The sequence below is a fragment of the Cervus elaphus genome, chromosome 32 (assembly GCF_910594005.1).
Source record: "Cervus elaphus chromosome 32, mCerEla1.1, whole genome shotgun sequence".
Classification (NCBI taxonomy): domain Eukaryota; kingdom Metazoa; phylum Chordata; class Mammalia; order Artiodactyla; family Cervidae; genus Cervus; species Cervus elaphus.
This window is the reverse complement of record NC_057846.1, coordinates 23,333,627-23,348,665: the sequence shown is the minus strand read 5'-3', so window position 1 is coordinate 23,348,665 and position 15,039 is coordinate 23,333,627. Positions and strand designations below refer to the sequence as shown.

At 40.4% G+C, this 15,039-nt stretch overlaps 1 pseudogene; it reads left to right on the top strand.

Annotated features, from left to right (window-relative positions):
• Window positions 1-209: 209 nt before the first annotated feature.
• LOC122687894 lies at window positions 210-670 on the top strand (annotated as a pseudogene).
• Window positions 671-15,039: the final 14,369 nt, after the last annotated feature.

Here is a 15,039-nt window from a genome sequence, read left to right as displayed (position 1 = left end):
AACCTTTAAGAGAAACTTATACGTTAAAAGTATGGAGAGACCGTCTTCTGCTAGAGAAAGTGTACAATTTAGGAAAGAACTGTAGAGAAATGACAGCCCTGCTCAAGCGGAAAGAATAACGACATGGTAAGCTTTGGGGCTCCAGAGTCAGTGAGCAGGGCTCAAGTTAAAGCTCTACCAGGAACGCGTGAGGCCTCCACTGCTGCATCATGGCCTACTGTCGGCAGGAAGAGAAGGATCGAATCATATTTATGGCCAAAGAAGACAATGAAACTCAAGCAACGTGCAACTGGCGGCTGACGACCCCAGGCATCCATACAAGGAGCATGGACTGATTCTGCTGAATGAAGACATCAACCGAAATTGCCTGTGCCTTGAGGGGATGGCCAGAGGCCCTTGTGGGGAGCCGTTGAAGGCAGCCTTTTCCTGCTTCCACTACAGCAAGGAGGATGTCAGGGGGTCGGACTGTGCAGACCAGTCCTGGGCCGTGCAGGAGTGCATGCAGAAGTATCTAGCCCTCTCTCCCCAGTAGGAGGTGGAGGAAGGGGAGAAGCCAGCAGATCACTTACAGGAAGCAGCTGCCTCTGAGGCCAGTGCAGCCAGAGAGGAGCGGGTGGAGCTAATGATGGCCCTGGGCGCTGGGCTCCAGCCTCCTTCAGAGCTCAGATGAACCTTTCAAAGAAAGTGTCTTTCCCTCCATTGTTCTATACACTGTAATGTACAAAATAAGTTATTGTGCTGATCGGGGGGTCTTGGCCCCTTCCTGTATACACTGAAAAACGGGGGGATTGTAGGTGTGTGTGTCTCACATGAGCCTATCAGCGAATGTAGCTGCTGCTTTTGAATTCTCAGATTGTTCTGAACTTTGCCACTTTGAAATAAATTGGGCTGAATAATCTCAGCAACCGGAAATCATTATCTGGGAAAGTTTCTTGTGAGTGAGCTTATGTATTTTGATTCTTTGTATTCCTTTTAGTAGATTTTATACCCACTTGGAAAGTGAAGTAGAAGCAAAACGTTTTCTCTTAAAAATGCTGGAGTGAGGCCATTCCTTGTAGCATAGGCGGGCCGATCAGACCCTGAGCATTTGAGGAAGCGCTGTGTTTCATTGCCGGTTCCTTCTGGCTTCCAGTTTTGTGTTGAGCTCCGGTTTTTCTGTTGTTGGAAAGCAGGTTGGACCCTCTGAGTGAATCCCTTTGTAAATGAAAAGACAGGCTGGTTTTTGCTGGGCTTGTTACCCCAAAAGCTCTGGCTGGGTCCATGTTCACACTGGCTCTGTCTCAGCCTCTGCAGATGCAATTCTCCCAAGAGGTGGGGACCTAATCATTACCAGAGTAGGAGCCAGGAGAGGAAATGGTGTCAGTTAAAAGGAAAACATGATTTAAAAAAGAAAAACTCTACCAGGTACTAGAGATTTAAGGTTTCTCTGTATGATGATGATCCACACCTCACAGTGTTGTTGTAAGGATTAAATAAATTAATACATCAGTTCAGTTCAGTCGCTCAGTCGTGTCCGACTCTTTGTGACTCCATGAACTGCAGCACGCCAGGCCTCCCTGTCCATCACCAACTCCCGGAGTCCACCCAAACTCATGTCCATTGAATCAGTGATGCCATCCAACCATCTCATCCTCTGTCATCTCCTTCTCCTCCTGCCCTCAATCTTTCCCAGCATCAGGGTCTTTTCAAATGAGTCAGCTCTTCGCATCAGGTGGCCAAAGTATTGGAGTTTCAGCTTCAGCATCAGTCCTTCCAATGAACACCCAGGACTGATCTCCTTTAGGATGGACTGGTTGGATCTCCTTGCAGCCCAAGGGACTCTCAAGAGTCTTCTTCAACACCACAGTTCGAAAGCATCAGTTCTTTGGTGCTCAGCTTTCCTTATAGTCCAACTCTCACATCCATGCATGACTACTGGAAAAACCATAGCCTTGACTAGATGGACATTTGTTGGCAAAGTAATGTCTCTGCTTTTTAATATGCTGTCTAGGTTGGTCATAACTTTTCTTCCAAGGAGTAAACGTCTTTTAATTCCATGGCTGCAGTCACCATCTGCAGTGATTTTGGAGCCCCCAAAAATAAAGTCTGCCACCGTTTCCACGATTTGTCGATCTATTTGCTATGAAGTGATGGGACTGGATGCTATGATCTTAGTTTTCTGAATGTTGAGCTTTAAGCCAACTTTTCCAGTCTCCTCTTTCACTTTCATCAAAAGACTCTTTAGTTCTTCCTCACTTTCTGCCATAAGGGTGGGTCATCTGCGTATCTTAGGTTATTGATATTTCTCCCGGCAGTCTTGATTCCAGCTTGTGCTTCCTCCAGCCCAGTGTTTCTCATGATGTCCTCTGCATATAAATTAAATAAACAGGGTGACAATATACAGCCTTGACGTACTCCTTTTCCTAATTGAAACCAGTCTATTGGTCCATGTCCAGTTCTAACTTTTGCTTCCTGACCTGCATACAGATTTCTCAAGAGGCAGGTCAGGTGGTCAGGTATTCCCATCTCTTTCAGAATTAATGCATGCCATGTGTCTAACATGTAGTAAACAGTCAATCAATCTTGACTGTTATTACAGTCTGAGAATTTAAGTTACTTAAATTGTTGCCTGTAGAGAATGAGAGAGTAGCTGAAAACAGGGGCTGGATGGTTTTGTTTGAAGGTTTCTTCTAAATTCTAAATCCATGTGGCCTCATGTCCTTTTTCCTTGTCACACTACCCACGATGTAACTCCCTCACTTGTCTAGCCTGTATGCCTTCGCAGTATTCTCTTATCCTAATGTTCCTCTGGGCTTCTCATTCCCAACTCTTTCTTCTAAAATCCTCCCACTGTGCCTGTCAGAACAACCAGTCCACAGGGAATAAACTATATCCTCAACCTCTTAAAAATGTTACAGTCTAGTTTACCAAAATCTGTTCCCCCACTAAGGAGACTGCTTCCTCAGAAGCCATTCAATAGGACGCTGTTCATTGTCCTCACTGGTCTTCTGTCCTCTCTAGACGTCCCACTGACTCTACCAGGATAATGTTGGGGACAATAACAATACTTAATTGATAGTTGTAGGAACTGTGTGGGGACAATGCATGCCAAATGCTTAGCACAGTGCTAAGAATTTATTAAATTCTAAGTAAAGAGTAGTTTTTAATCCTTGTGTCTGTTTGCTTCTCCTCACATCATCCAACAGAGCTACAACTATGAAATCATACTGTTATTAGCTTATTCCTGGCTAATAGCTTCTATTTTTCTAGTCCTTTGACCTTTCTGCTTTTCCCCAAGCCTGTTGCTATCCACTGGTTCCCATTTCCATCTCTAAGCTGGAACACCACTTAGATTTTATTTTTTCACGTGATATTCATTTTCTTGTCAATATTACAAACTCTCTTGCTTTGCTGCCTTTCATTCACATCTATCTGGCAGATTCCCAGGCCCGGGTGATTTTACCTGTCCATCTTGTCTTCAGGTGTATCAAGATTTCTGGGGAAAGTCACATTACGGAGTAGATTTATATCACTATAAATTCAGTGTCGCCAACCTCACCTGCACTGTCAGCATTTTGTCACTGCCTACTGTGCTCTTTCTGACCTCTGTATCCCATTCTCCACTGTGCTTATTTCAGACCTTTTCAAATTTTCTTTAAAATACATACCCTCTCACTTTCTTTCCCCGCCTCATTTTCAGTAAATAAACTTGCACCTTACTTCACAGTAAAAAGGGAAGAGAAAGGTAAGCTGATATTTAAAAGCTTATAAACCCATTATTTCCTCATCTCCTCTGTCTACCTGTATTGCTGATCTTTCTTTCCCTGGTCTATCAGTAATTCCCTGTCTTCTCACTTTTTCACCTCTGCATTGGTACTGCCTCTGTCAACAGTGAACAGTTTAAAGTTGCTCCTACTAAGTGAAAGTGAAGTCGCTCAGTTGTGTCTGACTCTTTGAGACCCCGTGGACTGTAGCCCACCAGGCTCCTCCGTCCATGGGGTTCTCCAGGCAAGAATACTGGAGTGGGTTGCCATTTGCTCTTACTACTCATCTTTAAAAAAAGACTCCCTTGACTCCACCTCTTCTTCCTGTCTGTCTTCTCTTTTCCCCTTCATATCTAAACTTCTTGAAAAAGTTCTGCTGTCTCTCTGCCTCTATCCCTCAAGTTCCACTCACCCCTTAGCCCACTGCAGTTTGGTTTTGGACTCCATCACTCTACTAGAACTGCTCTCACCAGTCATAGGCTCCTTATGTCCAAGTTCAATAAAAATTTGTAGTTTGCATAACCTTTTGACTAGTTTTGAAATGACTGACCACTGCCTCCTTCCGGAAGCTTCTGTGTTCTTGGTGTCCATTACCATTTCTCTAAGCTTCCTTTCTGTCATTTGCTACTTCTTAGATTCTCTTTCTCTGTTCGTCCCTTAAATAAGGTCTCTGTGCCAAGTCCTCAACTCCACCCATTCTCCTTTACCATCTCATCTAATCCTGTAGCCTCAGATCACCTTTACATAAAGGTGACTCCCAAATTTATAGCTACAGCCAAAGGCTCTCTTGAGCTTCAGACTCATATCTCTAAGTGCTTCTTGGACACCACCTCTTGGATGTATCAGTGTCCAAACTCAGTATGTCTAAAATTCAACTTGTGATCCCCACTAGGACCAGCACAACCTGTTCCTATTTCAGCGCTCCTTCATCTCAGTTAATGACACCCCCAGCTACCTAGTCACCCTAGCCAGAAACCTAGGAATTATCCTTGACGACTTCTCCCTCACTTTCTACATCAAACCAAAAATTGAGTCTTGTGTATTTTACTTCCAAAATGTCCTAAATCTGTTGCTTCTCTCATCTGTACTTTTATTATCTTGATCAAGGCACCGTTTTCTTTAACCTGGACTGTTTCAAAAGCCTCCTTCTGAAGTTTCTATTTGGCTTAAGTACTACTCCCTTTCAGATCCCTTACATTCAGATACAGTACTTTTAAAATCACAAGTTTGATGGTCACTGCATGTTTTAATCCTTTAATGATATATTAGGGTTCACCCAGAGCAACAGAACTGGTAGGAGATAATATTAAGATTTATTGTAAGGAATTGGTTTACATGGGTTGAGGCCAGCTGGACAGGTCCAAACTCCGCAGGGCAGGCTGTTATAAAGTGCAGGGTAGAATTCTCAGGTGTAGCCTGAAGCTACTGTCTGTAAGCAGAATTTCTTCTTCAAAGACTTGGTTCTGCTTCTGTGGCCTTCAACTGAACCAAGCCCACTCAGATGGTCTAGGGTAATCTCCCTTACTTAAATCAACTGATTATGAACTTTAATCTCATTTACAAAATACCTTCACAGTCTAATCTAGCAACACCTGGGCTATGTTTGAGTGAATAACTGGGGACAATTAGCCTTGCCAAGTTGACACATCAAAAAGACCATCACAAAAGACTTCCTGTGCCATTCAGATAAACTCCATATTTCTTTAAAATACCTGTTCGTAATGCCTGTCCATCCTGGCATTCATCTTTCTCTCCAAGTGTGGTCTCGCTGCCTTCCCTCACTGGAAGGTTTAGTAAAGTTGAGATCCTTTCATTTCCAGAAATGTGCCTATTCTCTACCTAAAATGCTCCTTCTGTCTGGTTCTCTACTTTACCTAGCTAACTCTCAGCTCATCCATTCTTTAGGAACCTCTCCTCACCGTTCTTCTGAATTAGGACATGTTGTTCAAAGTTCCCTCAATATCCTGTATTTCTTTTATCATAACATTCATCACATTTTATTGCAGTTTATTGTCAGTCTTCTTTGCTACAGAGTAAAATAGCTCATCTCTGTATTCCAAGCATTTAACAGAAGGGCCTAACATATAGTAGGCGGTTCCCAAATATTTGTTGAATAACCAGAAGAATGAATAAATATGGCTTATTACTTTATTAGAAATCTGGTTAAATTTATGAATATAAGATATCCATACACTAATTAGGAGTGTAAAATGTATTCTAAATCAAACGTATCTTGACTTTAATTTTTCACTATTATCAGTCATCCAGATACCTTCTGTTAGACTGGGTAAAAGAAGGGTAGTTTCTAAAAGTTCCTCTTTTTATAAGTACATATACCCTTATAAGAGACATGAGCTATTCATTTGTTCATTTATTCAAAGTTTATTGAGTACTTTCCAGTCATTGTTACAGGTTCTAAGGATACGGTGGTGAGCAAGACAAATATGTAGCATACGTAAGAAGTGGAGGCAAGTAGTAAACCAGGTAACCAAGTGGTAAACCAATAAGCTACTTTTAGGCAGTGATAAAGAAAGTAGTAAAAACAGTGTAATATGGCAGTGACTAGGACACAGAGGTGGCATTGAGGTTGAGTGTTAGGGAAAGCCTCATTTTATCCATCAGTAAAATGAAGGTAGTATAGCTGTTAAGAAAACACATTTCCCGTTAAAGTGAGTACGTGCGTATTATGTACATGTATATTCACTTGTTCAGTTTTAAAAGTAACCTTTCTTTCTATGGATACAGAAACTGAGGCTCAGGGAATTGAGTAAATCAAATGAGGTCACATACAGCTACTAAGGGCAGAGCTGGAATTCAGCTGTTGGCCCAGTTAATCTGAAACCCATGCTGTCTCCACTGTGTCATACCACCATCCAGAAAGAAGGCCTCATGAGGAAAAGGACTGCTTGTGTCGCTGTTAGGTTTAAGTAATCTATTCTAATATTTTTTGAGGATTTTTAAAACCTTTATACCATATCAATAATAAAAATACACGACACATAATGTAATATAATACATATAATACATACAAGAAATTATATATGATGCTTTCTGTTTTTCAGGACTCTCTTGTTTTTATTATCTTATTATCCTGTGACCACTACTGATTAAGATAGAGTCCATGTAGATCATTTGGGAGTTGAGAAAATTTACATATGAAATTTAAATGATTTTGCCATGATTACACAGCTCTTTAATGGTGGATATAGACAAGATTCAGTTCTCTTGATTTTTAGTCTGATATTGTCTGGTATTTTTTTTTTCCAGTATGTCTATGAAAAACTTATTTTCTTTTTAAGTACTGAATTTAAGAGGTTAAGTATTGAGTTTAAGTCCAAATCAAACCTGAGAAATAATTTTAATTTCTCAGGCAAAGTGCCAAAGGTTTGTTCATTAGTACTGGCAGCTTCACTGTTAAGAAACAAACAAAGAAAAGAGAATAACAGGGAATAAGATAAAAAAAGTTATGTATCTCATTAAATACTTGAGTCTGTCCTTTTTTCCCCTCATTTTATGCAAGTGAAAAAAGGACACCCAACTGCAAAGTCTCTGAGATGCTATTCAAATTCAAGTACTTCTGAAATACAAGTATGTGATAACTTATTATCTTCAGCCTATGAGAAAGTCATTTTTGCTTGTTGCATTATTCTTGATGACATATATGTTTTGTTTTATAATTATCAAGGGATTAATAATAAAAATGGGAAAAAACTTTCCATGTTTTTGCCAAAAGAGACTATATTCCCGTCTTTTCCAAAAGTCAGCTGGGCCTTATCAGCTTTGCAAAATGATAAATGAACGCCTTGTTCATTATTATTGCTTAAGTCATTCTTATTTATGCCAGTAATTCAAGGATTATGTTTTGATTGTTCTTGAGAGATGAAAACACTTTCTTGCTGATGAATAAACACTGCCACTTTTAAAATATGTGTATGCAAACTGTCTTTAAAGCCTTTATGAAATGCTTTGCAAAAGCACTAGGAAGCTGTTTTTTGAAAGGCACTTTTTTTCCACTACCTTTTCTTTCATGCTAAGCAGTCCAGTTGAAAGGCCTTTCAGAGTTAACTTGTTTAAGCAATACCAGTGTTTTAGTGTAATGAATAACTTCTTACAGAAGACAATCACACAGAATTCAGCGTGCCGGTATTTCTATTTCTGTGCACCACCAATGCAGGGATTCTGTGGTAGACTCTCTTTCTTTGAGAAAGCTGAAGCGATCAAAACCCTGATTAACCTCTGATATTCACGTGGTGCTCTTGATCTTGAGGACTGCCGCAGTAACAAAGCGTTAATGGCAGCCATATGCTTAGGGTATTGTGGGTATGGGTGACCCAGATGTGAACTTGGGGGTGACTGATGCTAGCAGCTATTTGTTTCAGGTTTGGTGTGGAGATTACTGATGAAGAGTTTGAGTTGCTACTTGACAGGATCCCCCTTGATGAAGATGGAAATGTCAGATACCTCCAGTTCGTGGCCATGTTTGATTTGTGATACTCTTTCACATTTTATAATTCCTTAGTAGTTTTCTATTCTTGACATATTTAACTCAGAGAATGGACCCCCAAAAGGATTAAGATTATTTAAAAATTCTCTTGATGGATTTGTATCTCATTTATTAATATTTTACAAGTGAAAAAGTTTTTCAAAATAGTGATGTTAACAAAAAAAGAATCTTTTAACATTGATTCATGGCAATTCATTTAAAAATATTTAATGCCTCAACATCTGAAAAATGGACATTGAGAAGGGATAGTGTGACTCAGATGACTAAGAAAGAGGAATGTAAACTTTGGAGTTGGGAAGAGAATTGTAAGTGGCAAAAGTCAAGTCCTGGAGAGGGTCTTTTTCAAATTGCACTAAAGAGCTTCCCACCCCCTGCACTGACTGACCTTTTGCCGCCTCTCTTGCCTCCCAAATATTGTCCATTTGCAAGACTTCTTACCATTTCCTTCCACTGGGGTACAGCTTGGACAGTAAAGTACGAGGCTATTATCAGTGACTGTGTTAAAAGCAGAACAAGGATGCTTTCTAAAATATTCCCAGTCTTGGAACTTCCCTGGTGGTCCAGTGGTTAAGAATTCCTCTTCTAATGCAGGGGATGGGGTTTGGTCCCTGGCTGGGGAGCTAAGATCCCAGATACCTTGTAGCCAAAAAATCAAAACATAAAACAGAAGTACTATTGTAACAAATTCAATGAAGACTTTTTAAATGGCCCACATCAAAACAAAACAAAACAAAACAAAAAAAACCCACACAGAATTCTTTAGAAAAATAAAATAAAATATGCACAATCTAAATTCCCCATCTTGGAACCCAAGGTTTTACTGTTTTCTAAAATCTTATTATTTCACAGAGTAGTTGAAGGCTAAAGTATTAAAAGTCCTGATTAGTATTGACCATTATTTCTCAAATACCATAGGGATATTGCAATCCCAGGCATCTGCCATTTTTGGCTAAGGTCATTGAATGGTGATCTCCTTCTTCCTAAAGATAATTCTTTTCTCTAAGGCAGTTTCAGGAAATAACTATCTTCACCCCATACATCTCCTACACGGTCCTCCAAATCACAAAACCACACTCTTTAACCATGAAACCCATTTGTCATTTCCTGTTAGTTCTTGATATCAGAGTAGACTTGATTTGACTTGAAGGGCACAATGAGACACATCCCTCCAAAATTATTTTCCATCATACCTCACATAGAGCCTTTAATTTTCACCTTTAAGGGATCTAGTTCTTGGAGTCAAAAGGTACTGATCTGCAGAAGAAGCTGTTAAGATACTAATATCTCTGAGAGAGGTGACACTGTCAGTTTTTAATGTTTAGCATTTCCCAACGTGTATCAGGGGAACTCTAGTTTCATAGGATGGTCAAAGCTCTCACCCTTAGAAAGGTTCTCATGGCCAAATAAGTTTGAGAAACTTACTAAATGAAGTTTCTAATTAAAGTTGAATGAATTCGTTTCCTGAAATAAAATGAAGGCTTCATATAACTCTTAATATTGCCAGTGAGCATCATGAATCTCCAAGAGAGGAAAAGACAGATCTGAGACAAGTCGTTTATGTCAGTGATGAGCCCAGGAAATACTAATAAGATATCAGGGAAGTGAGATGGGAAGGGAAGAAAGCCCATATAGGATTCATGAATGAGCAAGTTATTGGTGTGGGTGTCTGGGGCTTTGTCCTGCCAAAGACGTCTGGGAAACTATATAGAACTGCCTCAGAGCTGTGCCAGCTTAGGACTAGCAGACTGGAGTAGATCTCTGTCAACTACCACTTGCCATTGCTTGAGGCCTGCTTTTGGCAGCATAAATACCCTGGCTTCACCCAGATTCTGGCAGACCTTGTTGCCTGTCAGAGAATATCCTAAGCTGAGTCCTAGGTGCTTTTCAGGAAAAAGCCCTCAGTGTCAAAGGGCACTGGGCTGGGAGGAGATACCAGTAGGTCTTATCTAAAGGCAGCATCTGCTACAATGTGATTTTAGTATACAGCATTTCCCAAACAAACTTGACCTGCTTTCATGGAGCATCTTAGAGGCTAGTTTTTCACATAGCATAATATGGGTGAGCTACCTTAGTTAGATAAGTTAATCTGCTAAGTAGTCTTTACCTTAGAAAGTTAAGATCAGGTGCCTGAGAAAATGAAGTGAAGAAGGCAGAGCATTTTTAAAAGTTCAGAGCCTATAGAGAAAGACTCCAGCAGGGTGTTCCGGGCAGAGGGTGGGGGTGGGGTTCCTGAATACGCAGAGGCCAAAGGAATGGTGGGAGGTGGCGAAGGAGTGAAGTAGAAGGTAATAAAGATATAGCTGATGTCAGCCTGGCCTGTTCCCTTCACTTTTAAGTGGATCAGTCAGTTCAGTCACTCAGTTGTGTCCGACTCTTTGCAACCTCATGGACTGCAGCACACCAGGCTTCCCTGTCCATCACCAACTCCTGGAGCTTGCTCAAACTCATCTCCGTCAAACTGGTGATGCCATCCAACCATCTCATTCTCTGTCGTCCCCTTCTCCTCCTGCCTTTAATCTTTCCCAGCATCAGGGTCTTTTCAAATGAGTCAGTTCTTTGCATTGGGTGGCCAAAGTATTGGAGTTTCAGCTTCAGCATCAGTCCTTCCAATGAATATTCAGGGCTGATTTCCTTTAGGATGGACTGGTTGGATCTCCTTATTGTACACAGGACTCTTAAGGGTCTTCTCCAACACCACAGTTAAGAAGCATCAATTCATCAGCACTCAGCTTTCTTTTATTATAGTCCAGCTCTCACAACCATACACGACTACTGGAAAAACCATAGCTTTGACTAGACAGACCTTTTTTGGCAAAGTAGTGTCTCTGCTTTTTAATATGCTGTCTAGGTTGGTTATAGCTTTTCTTCCAAGGAGCAAGTGTCTTTTAATTTCATGGCAGCAGTCACCATCTGCAGTGATATTGGAGCAAGTCTCTCACTCTTTCCATTGTTTCCCCTTCTGTTTGCCATGAAGTGATGGGACAGGATGCCGTGATCTTTGTTTTTTGAATGTTGAGTTTGAAGCCAGCTTTTTCAGTCTCCTCTTTCACTTTCACCAAGAGGCTCTTTAGTTCCTCTTCACTTTCTGCCATAAGTGTGGTATCATCTGCGTATCTGAGGTTATTGATATTTCTCCCAGCAGTCTTGATTCCAGCTTGTGCTTCATCCAGCCCTGCATTTCTCATGATGTACTCTGCACATAAGTTAAATAAGCAGAATGACAATATACAGCCTTGATAGACTCCTTCCCAGTTTTGAATCAGTTCATTGTTCCATGTCTGGTTCTAACTGTTGCTTCTTGACCTGCATACAGATTTCTCAGGAGGCAGGTCAGGTAGTCTGGTATTCCCATCTCTTTAAGAATTTTCCACAGTTTGTTGTGATCTACACAGTCAAAGGCTTTGGTGTATTCAATAAAGCAGAAGTATATGTTTTTCTGAAATTCTCTTGCTTTTTGTATGATCCAGTGGATGTTGCCAATTTGATCTCTGGTTCCTCTGCCTTTTCTAAATCCAGCTTGAACATTTGGAAGTTCATGGTTCATGTATTGTTGAAGCCTGGCTTTGAAGAATTTTGCACGTTACTTTGTTAGCGTGTGACATGAGTGCAATTGTGCGGTTGTTTGAACATTCTTTGGAATTGCCTTTCTTTGGGATTGGAATGAAAACTGACCTTTTCCAATCCTGTGGCCACTGCTGAGTTTTCTGAATTTGCTGGCATATTGAGTGCAGCACTTTCACAACATCATCTTTTAGGATTTGAAATAGCTGGAATTCCAGCTGTAACTGGATTTCCATCACCTCCACTAGCTTTGTCTGTAGTGATGCTTCCTTCCTAAGGCCCACTTGACTTCTCATTCCAGGATGTCTGGCTCTGAGCAAGTGATCACACCATCGTGATTATCTGGGACATGAAGGTCTTTTTTGTACAGTTCTTCTGTGTATTCTTGCCACCTCTTCTTGATATCTTCTGCTTCTGTTAGGTCCATACCATTTCTGTGCTTTATTGTGCCCATCTTTGCATGAAATGTTCCCTTGGTATCTTTAATTTTCTTGAGGAGGTCTCTAGTCTTTCCCATTCTATTGTTTTCCTCTATTTCTCTGCATTGATCCCTGAGGAAGGCTTTCTTATCTCTCCTTGCTCTTCTTTGGAACTCTGAATTCAAATGGGTATCTTTTCTTTTCTCCTATCCTTTTCATTTCTCTTCTTTTCACAGCTATTTGTAAGGCCTCCTCAGACAGCCATTTTGCTTTTTTGCATTTCTTTTTCTTGGGGATGGTCTTGATTCCTGTCTCCTGTAAAATGTCATGAACCACCATCGATAGTTCATCAGGCACTCTATCAGATCTAGTCCCTTAAGTTTATTTCTCACTTCCACTGTATAGTCATAAGGGATTTGATTTAGGTCATACCTGAATGGTCTAGTGGTTTTCCCCAGTTTCTTCAATTTTAGTCTGAATTTGGCAATAAGGAGTTCATGATCTGAGCCACAGTCAGCTCCCGGTCTTGTTTTTGCTGACTATATAGAGCTTCTCCATCTTTGGCTGCAAAGAATATAATCAATCTGATTTTGGTGTTGACCATCTGGTGATGTCCATGTGTAGAGTCTTCTCTTGTGTTGTTAGAAGAGGGTGTTTGCTATGACCAGTGCGTTCTCTTGGCAGAACTCTGTTAGCCTTTGCCCTGCTTCATTCTGTTTGCCTGTTACTCGCGGCAAGGCCAAATTTGCCTGTTACTCGCGGCATTTCTTTACTTCCTACTTTTGCATTCCAGTCCCCTGTTATGAAAAGGACATCTTTTGGGGGTGTTAGTTTTAAAAGGTCTTGTAGGTCTTCATAGAACTGTTCAACTTCAGCTTCTTCAGCGTTAGTCGGGGCATAGGCTTGGACTACCGTGATAATGAATGGTTTGTGTTGGAAACGCTTTGGTTTACCCTACCTTTAGTGCCCCAGTTTTTAAGGGCATACAGAAATACTCAAACGTCTTAAACAACCCAAATAAAATTAATACGTTTCGGTCAAAATAGACTGGAAAAAATGTGGCCAAAAAATAACCAAGTCCATTAAAAACCAACAGTAGACTTTGTGATGTGCTCATACCAGTGTAGTTTCCAAGGAACCAATGGAGTTGTTTCTCTAGTTTGTGACTTAACTCATTCGTTTTACAGGCAGCTGTCCCACTAAGATACCATCTCCAAGGGCAGGATTCTCCTTCCAAAGTATATATATATATATATATATATAGAATTAGGGACCAGCCTAAGAGCCCTGTGGAAGATAGGGCTGTTCAGACTTTATCAAAGCCTCCATTCATTCTGGGAGACTTTGCAATTGCCATGTTGTCACTCATCCAAACCTTGGCTGTAAGACAAATTGCTTCCTTTTGGGTTAAGAAAAACCCTGTATTAGCTTCCTGTAGCTTCCCTAACAAAGTACCACAAACTGGGTGGCTTTAAATAATAGAAATTTATTCTCTCATCATTCTGAAGGCTAGATTTCTGAAATCAAGGTTTCAGCAGGGCCCTGCTCTCTGTGAGACTCTAGATAGACTCCAACTTTGCCTCTTTCTAGTTTCTGGTGCTGACTGGCTCTCCTTGACATTCCTTGTCTTGCAACTGCATTTTTCTAGTCTCTGCCTCTATCATGTGATGCTTTCCCTGCGTGCCTCTGTCTCTTAATTTTTCCTCTTATAAGCCAGTCGTAGTCTATTAAGGGCCAGCCCTATTCCTGTATGACCTCACTGTAACTAATTATATCTCCAACTATTATATTTCCAAATAAAGCTCCATCTGAGGTGCTAGTGGTAAGGACTTCAGCATCTTTCTGGTGACGATTGAGCATGTGACAAATCCTGTTATAGACCTAATGTGCTTGGTGTCCTGCAAATTTTGCTGGGGAAGGCACAAATGAGGCTCAGTTCCCATGTGTTCTGTTAGATGGCAACAGCTATAGCTATCATTTAATGCCTACTACTTGTCAGGCACTAAATATTAATTTATTTTAGACTTCCCTGGTGGTCCAGTGCAGGGGGCACTGGTTCGATCCCTCACCAGAGAACTAAGATCCCACATGTCTTGTGGCCAAAAAAAGAAAACTCATTTCATTCTTATAATAACTGTATTAGGTATTTTACATATAAGAAGCCTGGGGCATAGGAAGTCCGTTGCCCATTGTCACCCAGTTAGCAGTGGTGGAGCCAGTGTACAAACCCAGCCTGACTGATTTCTAATACTACCCTGCCTCTGCGGACAATAAGTAGGAGTGATTATATTTGCGCTAACCAGCAAGGCTATATGTAGCTGTCGAGTACATAAAATAAAAGATTTGAGATTGCAGAGAAATAATGTTTTCTGGCCACTCATTATCATGACTTCTTAGATCCAAACTGAAATTTTCTGTAACTGTAAAATATCAGATTTCGAAGACTTAGCATTAAAAAAGGATGTTAAAATATCTCATTAATGATTTTTATATTAGTTGTATGTTGAAATGATAATTACTTGGATACATTTAGTTACACAAACTAAATTTACCTGGGAAACCCAGTTAAAATAAATTATTAAAATTAAGTATACTTTTTAAAACACTTTAAAATGTACAGTTAGAAATGTTACTCTTTGTAAAATTTAAGTCTCTAAATAAAATAACTTGGCAACTCCCTCCCCTAAAAAAGAGAAATGTTTAACTTACTTATGTGGCTTGCAATATATTCCTATTGGACAGTACTGAATTAGACAGCATAGGTTTCCAATTAGAGTAGGCAGCATAATGAGAAGAAGGAGTTATTTTAGTC